Source organism: Euphorbia lathyris, chromosome 2 (genome assembly GCF_963576675.1).
Source record: "Euphorbia lathyris chromosome 2, ddEupLath1.1, whole genome shotgun sequence".
In the NCBI taxonomy this organism is placed as follows: domain Eukaryota; kingdom Viridiplantae; phylum Streptophyta; class Magnoliopsida; order Malpighiales; family Euphorbiaceae; genus Euphorbia; species Euphorbia lathyris.
The window spans coordinates 107,951,285-107,970,428 of record NC_088911.1 but is presented as its reverse complement, the minus strand read 5'-3'; the positions used below and the strand labels follow the sequence as shown (position 1 = coordinate 107,970,428).

General features: G+C 37.2%; 1 long non-coding RNA gene, 2 other non-coding genes and 2 pseudogenes across 3 annotated transcripts; 3 read left to right on the top strand and 2 right to left on the bottom strand.

The window, feature by feature from the left end:
• The first annotated feature begins 3,692 nt into the window (after positions 1-3,692).
• LOC136221331 (small nucleolar RNA R71) lies at positions 3,693-3,799 on the top strand. Its single transcript, XR_010685103.1, has one exon. It is a non-coding gene; the product is annotated as a small nucleolar RNA R71 (small nucleolar RNA).
• A 2,924-nt stretch (positions 3,800-6,723) lies between these two features.
• On the bottom strand, positions 6,724-6,821 carry LOC136221361 (small nucleolar RNA Z103; annotated as a pseudogene).
• Positions 6,822-6,903: 82 nt separating this feature from the next.
• Positions 6,904-6,995, bottom strand: LOC136221360 (small nucleolar RNA Z103). Its single transcript, XR_010685128.1, has one exon. It is a non-coding gene; the product is annotated as a small nucleolar RNA Z103 (small nucleolar RNA).
• A 7,428-nt stretch (positions 6,996-14,423) lies between these two features.
• Positions 14,424-15,034, top strand: LOC136219361 (uncharacterized). The gene is made up of 2 exons (XR_010684134.1): positions 14,424-14,675; positions 14,753-15,034. It is a non-coding gene; the product is annotated as an uncharacterized lncRNA (long non-coding RNA).
• A 1,424-nt stretch (positions 15,035-16,458) lies between these two features.
• Positions 16,459-19,140, top strand: LOC136217354 (sucrose synthase 7-like; annotated as a pseudogene).
• Positions 19,141-19,144: the final 4 nt, after the last annotated feature.

The window sequence follows — 19,144 nt, the reverse complement described above, 5'->3', positions numbered from 1 at the left end:
TAGAAACGTAGTCCACGGCTACAAGGATGTACTCGTTTTTGAACGACTTCGGGAAAGTTCCCATAAAGTCTATCCGCCAAACATCAAAGATTTCACAGACTAAAATTGGTTTCATAGGCATGGCATGTCTCTATGAAATGTTACCAGTTCGTTGACACTTATCACAGTTTTTAACAAAATTAAAAGCGTCATGGAAGATTGTGGGCCAATAGAACCCACTCTGGAGTACCTTAGCTGCAGTTCTCTCCGCGCCATGGTGGCCACCTACCTCTTTAGAATGACAGAATGCAAGGACGGAAGCTACCTCCTCCTCAGGAATGCACCGACGGATGATGTTGTCGCCACAAACCTTGAATAGGTAGGGATCATCCCAGAGGTACTGCTTTGCGTCATGCAGGAACTTCCTCCTCTGCTGGTAAGAGAGGTATGGAGGGATCAGCTTTCCTACAAGGAAATTAGCAAAATCGACAAACCAAGGGACATGTCTAATTGACAGTAAGTGCTCGTCGGGAAATGTCTCCTGGATGTCTGCATCGGTGTCTGCATCCACCTCCTCTTGTTCCAATCTGTAAAGATGATCAGCAACCACATTTTCAACTCCCTTCTTATCTTGTATCTCCAGATCAAACTCCTGCAGTAATAGAATCCACCTAAGGAGTCTAGGTTTGGCATCCTGTTTTGAAAACAAATACCTCAATGCAGCATGGTCAGTGTAAACAATAACTTTTGAAAGCACCAAATATGAACGAAACTTGTCAAGTGCAAAAATCACAGCTAATAACTCTTTTTCTGTGGTGGTATAATTTAATTGAGCGTCATTCAGAGTTCTACTAGCATATGAATTTGGTCGGCAAATTTTATCCACTTTTTGACCTAAGCATGCACCTACAGCTGTGTCACTGGCATCACACATTAGCTCAAATGGTAAATCCCAGTTGGGACTAACCATTATGGGAGCTTTAATCAATTTGTCTTTTAAAGTGTTAAAAGATTCAAGACATTCTGGTGTGAAAACAAAATTGGCATCCTTCAGCAACAATTGGGTCATAGGCCTGGCAATTTTAGAAAAATCCTTAATAAAGCGCCTATAAAAACCAGCGTGGCCTAAAAAACTCCTAACTGCTTTGACACTGGAAGGGGGAGGTAGTTTTTCAATGACCTCAACTTTAGCAGGGTCTACCTCAATCCCTTTTCGTGATACCTTATGCCCTAAAACTATACACTCAGTGACCATAAACTGACACTTTTCCCAGTTTAGGACTAGGTCAGTTTCCTCACATCTTTGCAGCATTAATCCCAAGTTATGCAAACAGCTATCAAAAGTAGTACCAAAAACAGAAAAATCATCCATAAAGACCTCCATGAATTTTTCTATCATATCAGAAAATATAGCTGTCATACACCTCTGAAACGTAGCAGGTGCATTGCACAACCCGAAGGGCATCCGTCTATATGCAAATGTCCCAAAAGGGCAAGTGAAAGTGGTCTTTTCCTGATCGTCAGGATCCACTGATATTTGCATGTAGCCCGAATACCCATCCACACAACAGAAGAAAAACTTACCTGCCATGCGTTCAAGCATTTGATCAATGAACGAAAGAGGGAAATGATCCTTCCTGGTGGCGTCGTTCAATTTCCTGTAGTCCACGCATATTCGCCACCCGGTAGTTTTCCGCACCGGGATTAGTTCATTCTTCTCATTCAATGTCACTGTTGTGCCCCCCTTCTTCGGCACCATATGCACGAGACTCACCCACTGGCTGTCAGAGATTGGATAGATCATCCCTGCATCAAGCAACTTAATTACCTCAGCCTTCACTACTTCCTTCATTTTTGGGTTGAGTCGTCTCTGTGGTTGAGCAGTCGGCTTCACCTTATCCTCCATATAGAGCCGGTGTTCATAGAGAGACGGGCTGATTCCCTTAATGTCAGACATTTTCCATCCAAACGCTCCCTTGTGCTTCCTCAGCACCTCCACCAAGCGATCTTCCTCAGGACCTGTAAGTTCAGCCGAAATAATCACAGGTAAGTGTAAAGGAGGTGCCAAGAACACATATTTTAAATGGGCAGGTAACGGTTTGAGATCGAGGGTTGGTGGTTCTTCAATCGAGGTTTTAGGCCTTGTCTTGGTTTCTCTGTCCAGGAGTTCATCGTGCTGGGCCCAATGACAACCCTCTTTACCTTCTACCTCGGTCTCCAAATCCAATGGCTCCTCATCTAGTTCAATACTCAGGTTCCGTTCTTCAGTTTCCTGGAAAACATTCTCAACCAAAGAGTCAGTTACGCTCAGAAAATTACAACATTCATCATCAACAGGAAATTTCATAGATTTTAGAATGTTGAATTCAACTTCCTCGTTTTGAAGCCTGAGAATCAATTTGCCTCCCTCAACATCAATCAGTGTTCGTCCAGTGGCGAGAAAAGGCCTCCCTAACAAGATCAGGACTTGATCATCTTCTTCAATGTCCATGATCACGAAGTCAGCTGGGAAGATGAACTGATCTACCTTGACCAAAAGGTCTTCCACCACTCCAACCGGACGCCTTATAGACCTGTCAGCCAACTGAATTGTGACTGACGTAGGCTTTGGGTCTCCCATTCCTAATTTCCTATAAACAGACAACGACATAAGATTTATGCTTGCACCAAGATCACATAAAGCACGTTTAAAATGAAACTTGCCTATTGTACAGGGAATGCTAAAACTACCAGGATCTTTAGATTTTTTAGGTAACGGATTTGTTAGCATGGTAGAACATTCCTGGCTTAGCATTACAGTCTCATGATCTCCTAATTTTCTCGTTTTAGAGATCAGCTCTTTTAAAAATTTTCCGTACACAGGCATATTCTCAAGAAGTTCAAAAAACGGGAGGTTAATCTCGATTTTCTTAAACACATTTAACATTTTAGAATAATCCTTGTCTAACTTAGCTCTCCCAGAAGTAGGATAAGGCAAGGTAACCTGTGTTGGTGGTACATCAGTTTCAGTAATCGGAGTTGGATCAGAAACACTTACCTATGGAGCAGACGAGGTAGAGATATTACCAGGAATGGGGTCTGAAACCTTGTCTTGCTGAGGCACAAAGTCTGGTGCGCTTACCTGTGTTCCGCTCCTAAGTGTGATTGCTCGTGCTTCCTCTTCTACCAATTTACTGACCTGTGTTTGAAGCCTTTGGCAGAAAGCTTCATTGTGTGCCATCCTTCCTTCTATGGCACTCAGGCTCTCTCTCAGGACATCTATACTTCTCTCCCATTCAGTCTCAGAACCTGATCCTCGGTGTCTGTCCTGCTGCCAAAGTGTGCTATTTGACCCATACTGTTTTAGATAATGGATCTGTTCAAGTACCATCGGGCACTCCACGTTCTTGTGCCCTCCGCTGCAAACCTCACAGCTTGCTACTGGTTCTGGTGATTTCAGGTGAGTCCCCAGCAGATCTACTTTTTCTGTAAGCGCTGCTATCTGATGATTTGATTCTGAAAATATTCCAGGGAACTCTTTGGCTGTTGTGCCTCTTCTTGGAGCCGGCTTCTCAACTTGCCAACATGCACTTCGTTCAGCTAATTCTTTCATCAGATTGTACGCTTGAACTGCAGTCTTGTTGAATAAATTTCCTCCCGCTGCTCCATCCAGAAAGGCACGACTGACAGAAGATATTCCTGAGTAGAACATGTCAACAAGCTGGTACCACTGGTAACCATGGTGGGGGCACCGTCTTAACAACTTCTGGAACCTCTCCCAGGCTAGATGCAAGTTCTCACTGTCGGACTGCCTAAACGAGGTGATGTCGCTTCTGAATTGTGCAGTCTTTGACGGAGGGAAGTACTTTGCTAGAAACGCTGATACTGTAGTGTCCCAGTCAGTGAGAGACCCTGGCTCAATGGATTGTAGCCATTCTGCAGCTTCTTCTTTCAGAGAAAATTTAAACAGCTTCTGGAAGATCTGTTCAAATGTGACGTCTTCGCACTTGAAAGTGCTGCAGTATTCCATGAATTTGTCAAGATGTGAGTTAGGATCTTCGTAGTAATCCCCACCGAACTTTCCCGAGTTCTGGATCATCTGAATCATTGTTGGTCTGATTTCAAATGACATTGCCGTTATTGTCGGATCGAGGATGCCAGAGGTGCTTATAGGCCGCTTTGCCCTCAACAACTCCATGACCGACGGATCTTCGGCCATTGTGTCCCCCTTTTACGTCCTGCAAGAACAATATCAGCTTAAGAATCAAGATGCAATGATGAGTAATTCCCAGAACCTCGGTTCTTGGAATTCCAAACAATTATATAAACCTATCACCAAAAGTAAACTAGTTATAAACAAAAATAGTCCCCGACAACGGCGCCAAAAACTTGATGCTCGTAAATTATAAAGCGGTTAATAGGACAAGTGTATCCTATCGCAGCAAGTAATACAGTGCTAAGCACAGGATCGAACCACAAGGACTATTTATCACAACTAGTCGGCCCAAGGTAGGCACACAATTGTTCGGAAGGTTGAATATGTGGTGGAGTGATTAAAGAGGCAAATTTTCTAAAATAAAAGATAACAGCGTTTGACAGGGAAGAATTCGAATTAATTGATAAAACAATCTAAGATGGGGATTCCCTTAATTGGATCCCATGTATGATTTACTGGGATTTAGTTTCATATCATAATGATAATTGACGGTAACCACCTAATTAACCACGTGGAAATTGTCAATCTCCTGTAGTCTATTCACATGCATTTGGTTAACGGCTTGATTCGGCATATAACCTAGGGCATGCAAAGCATTAGGGTCTGTGGTGATTAAGGCTAAAGCCGTAGCCCAGCCGCTAGCCCCTCCTAGTGGTCTTTAGCGAGGTCAGATTATGCTAATTCGGATTAGGTAGTTCCTTGGTCAGGTAACTACCTATCTGCAATCCTAAATTTGTCAGACTCAAGGCATTAGGTTCTGCTATGTCAGGCTAGTTGATCATCATCGAATCTCATTCTAGCAATCATCCTATCCCTGACAAATCTAAGACATTAAGCTCGCATAATCTAATCAATTGGAAACAATCCAGTAAACTAAATCCCTAATCATACATGGTTATGCAATCAAATCATCCCCATCCCAGATTGGATAGGGATTAGTTCATAGTTAAACTAAACAAGCAATTATTATAAGCCTGAATCATCATTAATTCAAATAAGCAAAAAGTAAGACACAGAATAAGGAATTAGGAATATAAAACCCGATTTCGTCTGATTCTGATCACAAATCGGGAGAAGACTCTCTCCTATATCAATCTTCAAGAAGCTAAGAACCGTTTCAATCGAAGTAAATCAAAATAATCAAAACTAATACAAGGAAAGAGAGAGAGAAGAACAAAAAGGAAAAAGGAGTCCACCCACAAAGATGACATCATGTTCTATTTATAGTGCAGGCTTAGTTAGGGGTAGTTTGGGCATTTTGCAGGTTGAAATTCGCGCCTAGGGAGTGAGGAAACGCTGGGAAATTGCTTCCCAGCGTTTCGTCTCGTCGAGACAAGAGGTGTCTCGACGAGACAAGAGGGTGTCTCGACGAGACACTAGGCGTCTCGTCGAGACACCACGCGATGGTTCCCTTTGGGAACCATCGGCCCGCCTCATCTCGTCGAGACGGGCAGTGTCTCGACGAGACAGGCACTGTCTCGGCGAGACATGCACTAAATTGGGGCTGAATCCGATTTTTCTTTGTTTTGGGCCCTGGACTTCCGAAAGTTGCTCCGACGGTCCCTGAATTGTCCGGAGGTGCTCCACAAGGCACGGGTCTGGTTCGAAAATGCTCAAACAGTCACAAAACACCTGAAAATACAGAAAATGCCATAAATAATGGAAATTACTGATTTTAACTGAAAGATAGCAAAATGATACTGAAATTAAATGGAAATAAAGCAAAAATGAACTAAAACAATCCTAAAAACCCTATATGAATGGGAGCTATCATAAGGAATGTGGCTTCAAGTCACTGATAGTTGCAGCAGACAGTAAGGTTGCTGTTGAGGCTATTTTGCAACGAAGAGATGTTACATACATTGATACTATAGCCCAAGCTATTCAAGGAGTCTCTGTCCAATTCATGCATGAGTTTAGGGAGCAAAATAAAGCAGCACATCTTTTGGCCAATTTTAGCTCTCATGTAGTTTTAATGGAATCTTTTCCCTTATGCATTTCAGCTTGTATCAAGTGTAATTCTTCATCTATTTAATACAAGTTCTACCTTCTTATAAAAAAAAAAGTCTCAATTACATTAGGATTATTTATACCTATGAGAATCTTTAAGCGGTCTCTTAATTCTTTATTGCATAATCCCGTAATCCCGTAATTTTTCTTATTCTTTGGATCAATGATATTGCATAATCCCGTAATTAATTCTTTCTTCAAAATTCCAGATTAATTCTTTTTTCAAGCCAAATTTCTCTCAGAACACTCACTGAATTAACTCCAGATTAAGTCTTGATTGTTAGAAGAAAAGTATTTCACTCTATTGAACATTAGTATTGAATAATTCAGGATTAATTATTGATTGTTGAAGATTAGAATCGGGTAATTGTCACTTGTTAGAGACTGGAATTTGATATTTGGACCCACAATCGATAAGGACTCTTCAGTCCAAAATCTCGACTCCAATTAGATATAATTAGGAGTAACGATGGATCAGATTTCTGGCTTAAAATTCTCTATTCAGATAGTCCATCAACTCCTAAATAAATTGCGCAAAGATGGATCAGAAATCTGGCTTAGATCTATCTGAATTTGAGAAAAAAATCGCTCAGTTTATTCAGCTTCGTTCATTTGGGGAAAAATTCATCACCTCCACCACGCAATTACTTGACAAACAAATATTTGTAAAATCAATTTTCACAAAACAAGATAATATTAAATAATAGAGAGAAGAGAAGATGAATCAGAACATTGGCTTGATATCTCTATAGAGAAAAATCGCTCAGTATATTCAGCTTCGATCATTTGGGGAAAAAATCATCACCTCCATCTTCTCTTTCGTTCAAAATATCACAAACAAAGTGGAAAATATGTATGCAGATCTGCATAGAACGGAGTAGGGAAAGCGAAATCTACTCCTAAAACAGAATATTAGCTGAAAAGGAAAAAGATATAGCGTCACCTCATACTCAGCGTTCATTGGTACTAGTTCAACGCAGGTAATCAGTATATGACGCCATTAAAACACTAACAAAGAAACCAAATACCTAAAGATCCTAGAAGCAACAGCGGCCTCTAAGTGAAATAATACGAATTCAGGCTATTTATAGGGTACCATGCTCCCACTCTTTAACCCTAAAATTTCTTCCTCACGTGCCCTGTACGTTTTTTTTTAGTTCAAAACTGTTACTAATTCACAGAGAAAAAAAATATTTATAAAATTCATTTACCTACTCATTAAAATGGGCTTGAATAGTAAATTGTTCACGTTAGAGATTCGAATCAAATTATAATTTACCCAATTAAAATTGTGAATTCCTCAATAACGCCCCCAAATAACTATTACCGCCTCCATTTGGACTTTTTTGCCCTTCTCAAAATTTTGATAAAAAACTAAAAATTCTTTCTCTAAAATCACAAACTCGAACAATAATAATTGAAATTATGAAAATAATTGATGTGCGACAATCCGAGTCCCGAAAATGGATGATTATGAGTCGGAAACAATAAAATTTACATTTTTTTTTTCTCAAAAAAATCATGAACATAATGCATATTTTTTGTGACGATTAGCATTTTTTGTCACAAAAAATTGAAGAATTTTTTATTTTCAGCCGCTAAAAAGTCTACGATTGTGCTTAGGCCCAATTTTGGTCTAGGTGGGTGCGGGATCCGCCCAGCCAATGGGCTGGGCGTATCCAGCACCCGCCCAGCCACCGGCTTGGGGGGCGAATTCTGGATCCGCTCAGCCTAGTGGTTGGGCGGGTGTTGGATCCGCCCAGCCCATTGGCTGGGCGGATCCGGCACCCACCTAGACCAAAATTGGCGTTTTTTTCTTCAAAAGGGCAAAATTGTCCAAATGGAAGCGGTAAAAGGTAATTTGGGGGTGGTAAGTAGTAACACCCGAAAAATTTAAGTAAAAAATAAATCACCTAATAGAATATCTCATTCAGCTCAAACATTTAATTAAATTCATAGAAAAATAAAATAAATTACTTTTCTCTTAAAGAAATATATCTATTATTATATATATAAAAGATGGAATCTAAAGATACTTTTCAAAAGATTGAAACTTATAATCTGACGTGACACACTAATAAAATAAACGCATTATATCCATTTGACTCTCCAAACTAAAGTTTTAAAGTCAATTAGAATCTTAAACCATAAAAATCATCAATCAGGTCTCTAAACTAAACAAAAATCATCAATTGAGTTTTCATCTTATCCTAAAATCAGAAACTATAACTATTTGATATAGACTGTAATAACCTCTGTGTTGATGGAAAATAAGTTTGGGGAATAGAGTCTGAAACTATTCAACCGAATTGTTTTCGATGAGTACTCAATTGATGATTTTTGTTTAGTATGGGAACTCAATTGATGACTTTTTCTTAGTTGAGGGATCTGATTGATAATTTTGATAATTTAAGATTTTAATTAACTTTGAAGCCTTAGTTTAAGAGCCAAATGGTATTATCACTACAAAAAATAGAGCTTTTACTGACGCAATTTAGATGCTGTAGCGACGGTTTTTTCTATCACTAGAACTTTTACCGACGGTTTATAAACCGCCCCAGAACCGTCAGTACAACAGGCGTTGCTACCCTACCGACGGTTTTTGTAAGGCGTTGGGGTAAGGTTATGTTGCGACGGCTAACTTGCGACGGATTTGGGACAGCTTTGACGGATTTGAGACAGTTCTGGAACAGATTTGGGACAGTTTTGCGACGGATAGATTTGCGACGAAATTAAGGCAGTTTTGTGCCATTTTTCTGACGGATTTTAACATTTTTGTGCCAGTTTTTAAACAGAAGTGCAGTTATATAATATTTGAATACATTTTAAAAATAAATAATTCCAAAGACTTCTTTAATAATCTAATCAAATCAATTAAATTTGTAATGCAAAGCTTAAGAATATGCTTTGATATATGACCAAATGAAGTCAAAATTTATTTATTACAGATCTAAAATTCACAAAATGTCTTGATGCCACTATACTAAGTTCATACAAATAAAATGAGACAAATTAGTTAAAAAAAAGTCTTGCAAAACATGAAGACAAATTGGTGGAGATGAATCGTTTAACTCTTGAAAATTTACTCCCTCTGTTGTTGGAGTGGCCTGCAAAACATGAAATGTTTCAATTTAAGAAAGTTCATATAATAGATTACCGAACAACAAATCAACCAACAACATTGTTAACGAATTACAAAAACTTTCACCCTAATTAGTCTATCAAGCTCAACACACTCAAAAGAAAACTACACCACTATTATCAAAGGCTAAGAACAAATATGCATCTAAAATTGAAATTGAAAATGGAAGACTTATCAAAAACTTGAATATGTTTAGTAAAGTCTTACATGAGAAGTGCTTCCATGGATTCAACTTCTTTTCTTAGTATCTGCATTCTGGGAGATGAACTCCTAAATGCATGTGTCAAGAGAGAAAATAAAGGCTCAAAATATATATATGAGTCTGCCTTCATACAAACATAAGCTAAACATGGTGAACTTTAACTATTGCTCATAATAACTTTAGCTAAACTCATGTTGTTAAGTAGAATAATAATCAAAACAAAAATGCAAATGAAGTAGAATGATGATAAGTAGAAATCCTACTTTTCCATTGTCATGTGGATGAACTTTGTTGGATGTAATAGGATCAATCTCTTTGAGATAATCATAGTTCTTGAAATCATTTCTCCCAAACTCGAGCATGTGATCATTTTGATCATCTCCTACAAACACATGAAGTGTATAAATAACATTGCATGAATGTAAACGATTTCAAAGAAACTAAGTTCATTACTTAATGCATACCAAGATGTTCATTCACAGGGCTCTCATCCAAACTTTTATTTGTATCATCTAGGAGGAAAAGACTTATAATAGCCTGAGGAGTTAAAAATTAAACAAGAGTGAAAACCATTATAAACAGGGACTAAGAACCTAAGAACTATCCTTTGTACAATCAATGTAACTTTCATTTTCATTTTCATTTATATAATCAATGTAATTTTTGTTACTGAAACAAGATACCCAAATTTGTATAACCCACAAGTTGAAATCTGAAATTTCTTGAGTGTTTCTCATAATGTCCAAAGTTCAATCGAATAAATTTGATACTAACCTTTGTAAGAGAAATGCATAAAAGTTGGGCAGCACAGACAAACACATAATAAACAAGAACATGACTTGGGAAAGAAATACAATGGAAGGGAAACATGAGAGAAATGGGGGAAACATCCTGCTTGCTTATTTTATTTTGCCTCTCTGCTTGCTTAACACAAGTGAGAATCAAGCATCAATTAGCTATAATGTTTGCATTGTTAAAGAGTGTCTTGAGTGTTATCTTTATGAAATCATATCAGAACCATGAGGTCCCCAATTATAACAGCTGTTACACAACACCAAACAACTATAACAGTTTGCTTTGTTGTAACCTCAACCTATATTGGATCTATTATAAACCTACAACATCATTTGCAATCTACCCCCTAAATCAACAAATAAAAATATATGAGGTCCCCAATTAACAAGTTCAATTAAATCATATAAGATCTAGGTGTCAAACAACAAAAAGTAACAAATTTAAGGGTATAGTTATGTATTAAACAAATAATAAACATTTCAATTCTTTGTAAAACAAGTCAAAATATCGATTAAAGAATCTCTACTGCTAATAATAGGATAATCGCATAACCAATTAGGCTTTTTCAAATGTAATAGAGAACGAATTGCATGGTTTAAAGAATACCTTGAGGTTGTTGCGTTTAGATTTTTAGAGGTTTGAAGAATGAGTAGTTGCATCTAACTAATCACAAAAAGAACCATTGTCATCGAATTTGTTCCAAGAACCCACTATTTAGTTTCTTAGAGAATAATACCTGAGCATTAATCCTTTTGGCATTAATCTGACCATGTATATCAGTAGCTTCAACTCTTCTAGCTCTCACATGAATATACTCCTTTTGAGGCTCTTTTGATGCCTTTGAATTTTCATTTGATTCTTTTATGTTTCTCCTTTTAGTTGTTGATCCATCTTTCTCTACTGAAACCTGCATTACAATCCCAATTTCCCATTTTCACTCCTTTGGAACAAAAACTTCATATATACAAAGCCATAAACTCAAGATTTGTTAAACGCTTATACCTTAGTTTTAGCAACAGAGTCAGAGTATGTCTTTTTAGATTTACCTCTAGGAATTCCAATTTCCGCATTCAAACTTTGATACAAAGAAATAAATCATACTCAAACAGAATAAATTCTACATTTATAATAGCAAAAGGATACAAAGGTTTGAGATAAATTATACCCTTGTGGTTGTCCCGGAAATTTCTGAGCTATGAATCTAGCCGTGGCAATCACGTTTTGAGATAAATCTTTATATTTATTTTCCATCATTTGAACCTGCTCTTTAAGTGATTGAACCTCGCGATTTTCTTGTCTTGAAGTAGAACATTTCCATCTCTTACCAATATTATAAGATGTGACTCCAAAATAGTTATTTGGAGTTGGTCCCAATCCTAAACCTCTTCTTTAAATATTTCTTCATTGATATCTTTCATATTAGCATCAGAAGCCTCACTTCTTTCATTTTGGAGAGCAAATGCTTTTTCCTACACATTGAAAAGATGAATTTTTTTAATATATTTATAGTGGTTCATGTATTACTTTAAGCAAACTAAAATAATTGAAATTACCATAAAATTTTCAGCGGCTTCATCTACATAAGTTTCATCTTTTCTCTTGTGTGTGGCATCATAAAATGAAAGTCTATCCGGAGAATGACCCATTTCTATCTCCATATTATGCTTATTTCTATTTCTTTTTTCCAAATCAATGAATTCACTATATAATAAACAACCATATTATGCTTATTTCTAATCATATTATTTATATTTTAAAAAGACATAAAAAGTGATTGCCTTACTTGCGAAATGGTGTAATCTCATCACAATGACGTAGCACATAACAATGTGCTTGAATTAAAGACAAATCATCTAAAATGACATCTTCTTCTTTTCCAATGGTCTGACCCTCGCTTGAAAATAGATACCTAACTTTTTCACTCAACGGTGGATCAGGATTCCGTAAGGGGCGATTAAATCTAGTCCCCACTCCCTCTAGGTATCTTGAACAAAATGTCAAACACTCTTTCGCTATATACCATTCAGCGATCGATCCTTCTGGATGTGCCTTATTTCGAACAGCAGATTTCATATCAACAAAACCCCTTCACCAAAAAGAATAATGATGTATGTAAAAAAGGAACACCAAGACTGAAGTATATAAATAAAAGGGAAAAAGCATAATTAGGCCCCTGGTCTTTCACTTTTTGATTCATTAAGCCCTTGATCTTTTATTTGGATACATTAAGCCCCCGATCATTCCTTTTTTGTCTCATTAAGCCATTGATGACCAAATTAGTAAGTTGTGAACATCTAATTATGTTAAAAAGACGTTATTAACTTCATCTGTATTTGAAATTATTAAAAAAATATATTTTTTACAGTTCGAATTAAGGTTTTTACAGTTTTTCTATAGCCAAATTACACATCCAAAACTGCTTTCAAACAGTGAAAAAAGATAAATTTCGAATGCAGGGCAATGAATGACAATCTGTTAACCGAATTTTATGTTCAAAATGACTTAATTTGGTCATCAAGGGCTTAATGAGACCAAAAATAAATGATCAGAGGCTTAATGTATTTAAATAAAAGATCAAGGGCTTAGTGAACCAAAAAGTGAAAGATCAGGGGCCTAATAATGCTTTTTGCCTAAATAAAAAAGAAAATGCATACCTCTCTAATGGAAACATCCATCTGTATTGGACTGGGCCACCTAATTTCACCTCTTCAATTAAGTGAACCATCAAATGAGGCATTATAGTGAAAAATGATGGCAGAAATATTTTTTCCATATTGCATAATGTTACCACAATACCCTCTTGAATTTTATCAAGCTCTTTGACATCAATCACCTTCGAGCAAATCGCTTTGAAAAATGTTGCAATATCTATTACAATAGTCGTCACTTGTTTAGATGGACTAGATGCACACAAAGCTACTGGAAGGAGATCTTGCAAAAGAACATGACAATCATGACTTTTTAATCCACTTATTTTCCGCTCTTTTAGATTAACACACCTTGAAATATTTGATACATAACCATCAGGCAACATTGAAAGTCCAACGCCTCCATAATTTGGGCATTAAAGTGTTCTCACGGACCGATCCCAGCACAAGATGCAACATTGAAAGTCCAACACCTCCATTATTTGGTGCGGTGAATGTGGAGAGGAAGCGACTTTCTTTTCCTCTCGATCAAGTATGACTAACCATCAGGCTACCCTACCCCTACTCCTGTCAAGGAGATGCTTGCCGCAGCCACCGGGGCATCTGGCTCCAGGCGTGAAGAGCCCTCTTTGAGTCCCATCGGGATGCCACTAAACTTGCCCCCCTACTTACAGAGGTCGAGCTTGACGAGGAAGCAGCGGGCACCTCCACGCAGCTAGTGAGCATCATTAGAAGCTTCCAAACGACTCAAATGGTACACACTGTGCACAAATAAAGATCATCGAGCAGCAACATGCTCTACATGAGGAGAACGCTAAAATATGGGGGTAAATTTCATCAATGGTGTACAACGTTTGCCCTATTTCACACTTTGGTGTATAACCTTCAATTTGTCTCATTAATATGTACGAACTTATAGGTGACCTCCCACTTTAGTGTATAGCAGGTAAAAATGACCGGTCAACGCGAAGTCAACACGCCACGTCAGCAATTTGACCGGTCAAAAAGTCAAAATTTGACCCCTAATATAAAATTACCTTTATACCCTCTTCTTCCTCCTTCCTCCTTCCCCTTTTCCCTTCTCCCTCTAACTCATCTCTCTACTTTATTTCTCTCTAACTCCTCTTTCTACCTTATTTCTCTCCCCTAATTCTCCATTAACAATGATTGTACACAAATAACTCAAGTTCAAGAGACCTTATATACGATTTTGAATTTAGCTGTGGCTAAATATTTTGAACTTTCTCAATAAGCCACTATGCTTTTCTGCACTCTTTTCCATCTTAGAAATCTGGATAGTTAACAAAAATATCATCAATTATAAAGATGGGTTTGGTGTGGTTGAATACAATTGAATTGAAATTAAATTAATAAGGTAATAGAATCGAAATCCATCGCCTCGTGGAGTCGGTTTTTCCAACTGTCTCTGCTAAGCATTTTGATGAGGTAATTCTTAGTCGTTGTTCTGCTATAATAATGTATTGCTAATTAATCATTTTACACTGTGCTCTCTTTATTTTCGGCGCACCCTTCTATCTCTATGGCAGATCTCTTAGGTCATCTTCTTCTCTGATGGTTCATCTTCAACAGCGGTGGCCTCTTCTACCGTCTCATTCTAAATGACGACAACTTCTTCTTGCTAGAAAGACCAAACCACCAGCAATATATCTCCTGGCTTCGAACCTTAAACAATGATATTGACCGGTAAGGCTCTCCTTGTTTTCTCCTCAATTTCTCTCTTCCTTTCTTCCGCTAACTCTTTTTTATATATATATTTTCAGTTTAGATCTTCGTAGATCTACTATTTTTCGACCGGCGAACTCCAAGAAGTAGTGTCATTTTCAATGGATGACTATCTAGTCCCAGATCTAAGTACACTGATGTAATGCTTTCAAGTAAATTTTACTTTTTACTATTTTTTCAAAATATCTAATATTTGTCTGTAATCACAGTTTGTATGAATTATGATGTCTATTTGTTGCTTTTCCATATTTCTGTTGAGAAGACATGCCCGATAAAACTGTATAGAATGAATTTGAAGTCTGCAAGATGTATCAGATCCAGTTAAATGCTTGTTTAATCCAAATCTTTTGTTGCTTTGTTTGTGTTCGAAATTCTGCCATTGAAGTGTATTAACTGTATTAATGGAGAATCAAGAGAGAGAAATAAGGTAGAGAGTGAAAGGGAGGGAGGAAGAGGAGGATATAAAGGTAATTTCATATTAGGTGGTCAAATTTTGACTTTTTGACCGGTCAAATTGCTGACGTGACGCGTTGACTTCGCGTTGACCTATAAGTTCGTACATATTAGTGAGACAAATTGAAGGTTGTACACCAAAGTGTGAAATAGGGCAAACGTTGTACACCATTGATGAAATTTACCCAAATATGGGAGTTCCTCAAGACTCAAGGGGCTTCGCAGAGGCAGAGCTCAACCTCAACACTCCCCGTACCAACCACATTGCGCCCCGCCTTCACTCCGACAACTTATCCGACAGTCCGCCAATTACGTTAAATTTGGAATGTGAAAAGCTCACATGCTGCGACTTAGCCCCCTTCGATCGCTTGAAAATTTTCCGAAAGACTAGCCCCGTTGCTTGGAATCCAACTGGCCGACACAGCGAGCAGAACCCTACCATCATTCGCCAATCATTCGGATGTATCTGCCCGGACAGAGATCAAACTCCATCTGTATATATATCCAATTTAGAATCAAGGATCAAGTTTAAGCAGATATATCACTTACTCAGACTAATCCTCTTTTAGTTATATGCATACATATAATATCCAAAGAAAGAAACTACTCCAGGAAAAAGGTAGGAGTAAGCCAACCAATAAAACTAAATGGACACTAGCGATAGAAATCTTGAATCCTGGACACTGTAGTCTTTAGGAAAAATAGTATTACTTGAACAAACCTTAAAAGAAAAGGTTAACTTAGATTTTTTGAAATCTTGATAGCTAATAGAAAAAAGATACCTGTTCTGTTATCATTAAAGACAAAGAAAGAGTTGGCGTGTGAGCATAAAAAGTAGGTTAATTAGGTTTTTTTTTTATGTCTTTTGTTGCAAAACAAGAATCTTTATATTCTCTTAGCCCTTGTTTGGGAGGAGGTTAATGGAAGTAAATGGAAGTAATGGAAGGTTAAGTATTAAGTTAACCGTAAATGGAGGTTAATGGGGTTAAATCTTTACTTCCTCTAACCTCCAAACTCTAACCAAATTGGGGGTTAATGGGAGTAACGTAAACTTTTTTAAAATTTCTTGTCTCTGCAGATTTAACCTTCCTTCCCCTCCAAATTTAAACTCCCAAACAAAGTTAAACATTTAACCTCATTTACATCCTATAAACTCCAAGGTTAATTTTTAACTTCCCTTTCCATCACTTCCCTTCCCTTTCCATTACCTCCCTTAACTCTCGCCTCCTTAATTTTTGTTATGAGTGTATAAAATGAAGAAAATGTTGGAAGATGAACATAAGATTAAGAAATGGGTTCGAATTCAGGTCCAAGCTTAAAGAGGTCAAACTCCATAACAGATAACATGCCAGAGGCGTTGAAGCAAAGCAGATATCATATGAAGAAATGCTTTGCTAAATATGTTGAGAAAGGTAGAAGGATTATGAAACTTCAAAATCTACTTGATGAAATGGACAATGTCATTGATGACTCAACCATTGAGAGAACCAAAGTCTTGCAAGGTTTACTTGGAGACATTTGGTATTCTACTCAGGAAGCAGTTGTTTCTGGGAATTTGTCAAGGTTAACTCTGCTGATCTCACAGTTGTTGGAATCACTGCAGCTGAGTATTTGAAATTCAAAGAAATCATTTTTTACCACAACTGGTACATACCCTTTTCTCTCTATTTCACTCAACTTAATTCTTATATGATTTATTTATTAAATAATCCAATTTTCAGGGCCGAAGATGTAAATGCATTAGAAGTGGATTTTGGAGCATTTGATTTCTCTATGCCTCGCTTGACATTGTCTTCTTCAATCGGCAAAGGAGTTAACTTTGTTTCCAAGTTCACAACTTCAAAGTTAAGTGGAAAGCCCCAGAATGCTCAGCCTTTACTGGATTACTTGCTCTCACTCAACCATCAAGGCCAAGTAACTAACTAATCCAATTTATATATTTTCACAAATGGATACCTTCTCTAAGAAAAAAATAACATCAATCTAATTTCTTTTTGGTGTAGAAACTTATGATCAACGAGAGCCTCAATACCGTTACAAAGCTTCAGATGGCACTGATTGTTGCTGAAGTATACCTGTCAGGACTTGCAAAAGACACCCCTTTTCAAAATTTTGAGCTTAGGTCAATTCAATTCTCTTTGACTCTCCAATGGAAGTTGCCTACTGTGCCTATTTTGTTTTAAATTTTTTTGCTAATTTTGCAGCTTCAAAGAATGGGGCTTTGAGAAGGGTTGGGGTGATACAGCAGAGAGAGTGAAGGAGACAATGAGATCACTTTCAGAAGTACTGCAAGCACCGGATCCGGTGAACATGGAAAAATTGTTCAGCAAATTGCCAACAATATTTAATATTGTAATATTCTCTCCTCATGGTTATTTTGGACAAGCAAATGTTCTTGGCTTGCCTGATACTGGTGGTCAGGTATTACGTCAACTTCCTTCCAAAAGAAAAAAAAAAACATTCTACTGTTTCCAAGGCAAAGAGTATAAGGTTATGCTGTAAACAGGTAGTGTACATTCTGGACCAAGTGAAAGCATTGGAAGATGAGTTGCTTCTCAGGATTAAGCAACAAGGTCTTAATGTGAAACCTCAGATTCTAGTTGTAAGTAAACAATTTTAGTAGAAATGAACTTTCTGATTAGGCTATTCAAGTTGAACAAGACTAACAAGTAGATGATTTTCTTGTTTGAACAGGTCACAAGACTAATTCCTGATGCTCGTGGAACTAAGTGCAACCAGGAACTGGAACCAATTAATGGCACAAAGCACTCCAACATCCTCCGAGTTCCATTTACTGTCGGAGATGTATGCCTCTGATTTATCCATGTGGTAATCTGGTGCATACTAAACTACATTAAAACATATTGAAAATCTGATTTTCTAGAACAGAGTTTGCAAGTGATGTATGCCTCTGATTTATCCATGTGGTAATCTGGTGCATGCTAAACTACATTAAAACATATTGAAAATCTGACTCACTTCAGTCTTCCAAGTCAATTGCTTGTAGGTTTATCTTAATTTCATTACAATTTTAATTTATTATATGAAGACTTGTATTCATAACTGGATTACTTAGAGGGGACAGATTATTCAGAGTTCATGCTATTATAACTATTCTCTTCTTCATTATAGTTGTTACATCTTTGCAAAAAATTAAGAACTAGGATCAACCAATAATTTATATGATAAGACGCACATTCCACGCATTCAATTACTGTTTATGTTTTGTCTACTTTAACGTTAACTTGGTACCTTTTTCTCATTATTCAAATTGATCTTCTGGTGGTCCTATAATTGTGCACACTATTACTTAAGTGATAACAGTATATTTGATTCATTTTCCATTTACATTAACTTGTGGCTATTGATGGTGCTTGTGGTGCAACTTATGTTTAATAGTTTTGTAAAATATTTTCAGGTATTGTCCGATAAAAGGCGCTGGAGGAGTTTCTCTTTAGAAGTGCGTGGAAGAACTTAAGTTGAACCATGCCATCTTTAAGACTGAATGCCTTATGGAGTTTGTTTTGGTATTGAAGACATCTCTTATAGTTGCTATAACAAGACAAGACAGAAGTAGACCCATTTCCTTGAGAGATGGCAGATCTTGTAAGAAGCTGATATGCACAGGAGGATGGTATTAGAGTGGAGGAAGCGCGTGCTCTTATAGAAGTGGTTTGGTATTTCTTTTTCACCCCTGTAGACACCACTTGAGAAGTCTCACTTATAATAGTTCAAGTAAGTAGCACATAGTAAATAAATTTCTGCAACAAAAACTGTCTTTTGTCCATTATCCTTTTTTTTGGTAGGGTTATTTATTTATTTATTTTGGTAGGGATCTTTTGTCCATTATCTTATGTCCAATCAGTTCGATTGCAGCTGTAATAATGATGAATTGCTTAACTTTGAACAGTTGAATCTGACATGATAGTTTTCTTTCTGTTCTAAGTTTTAATAGTTTAAGCAGTTGTGTTTCTTTT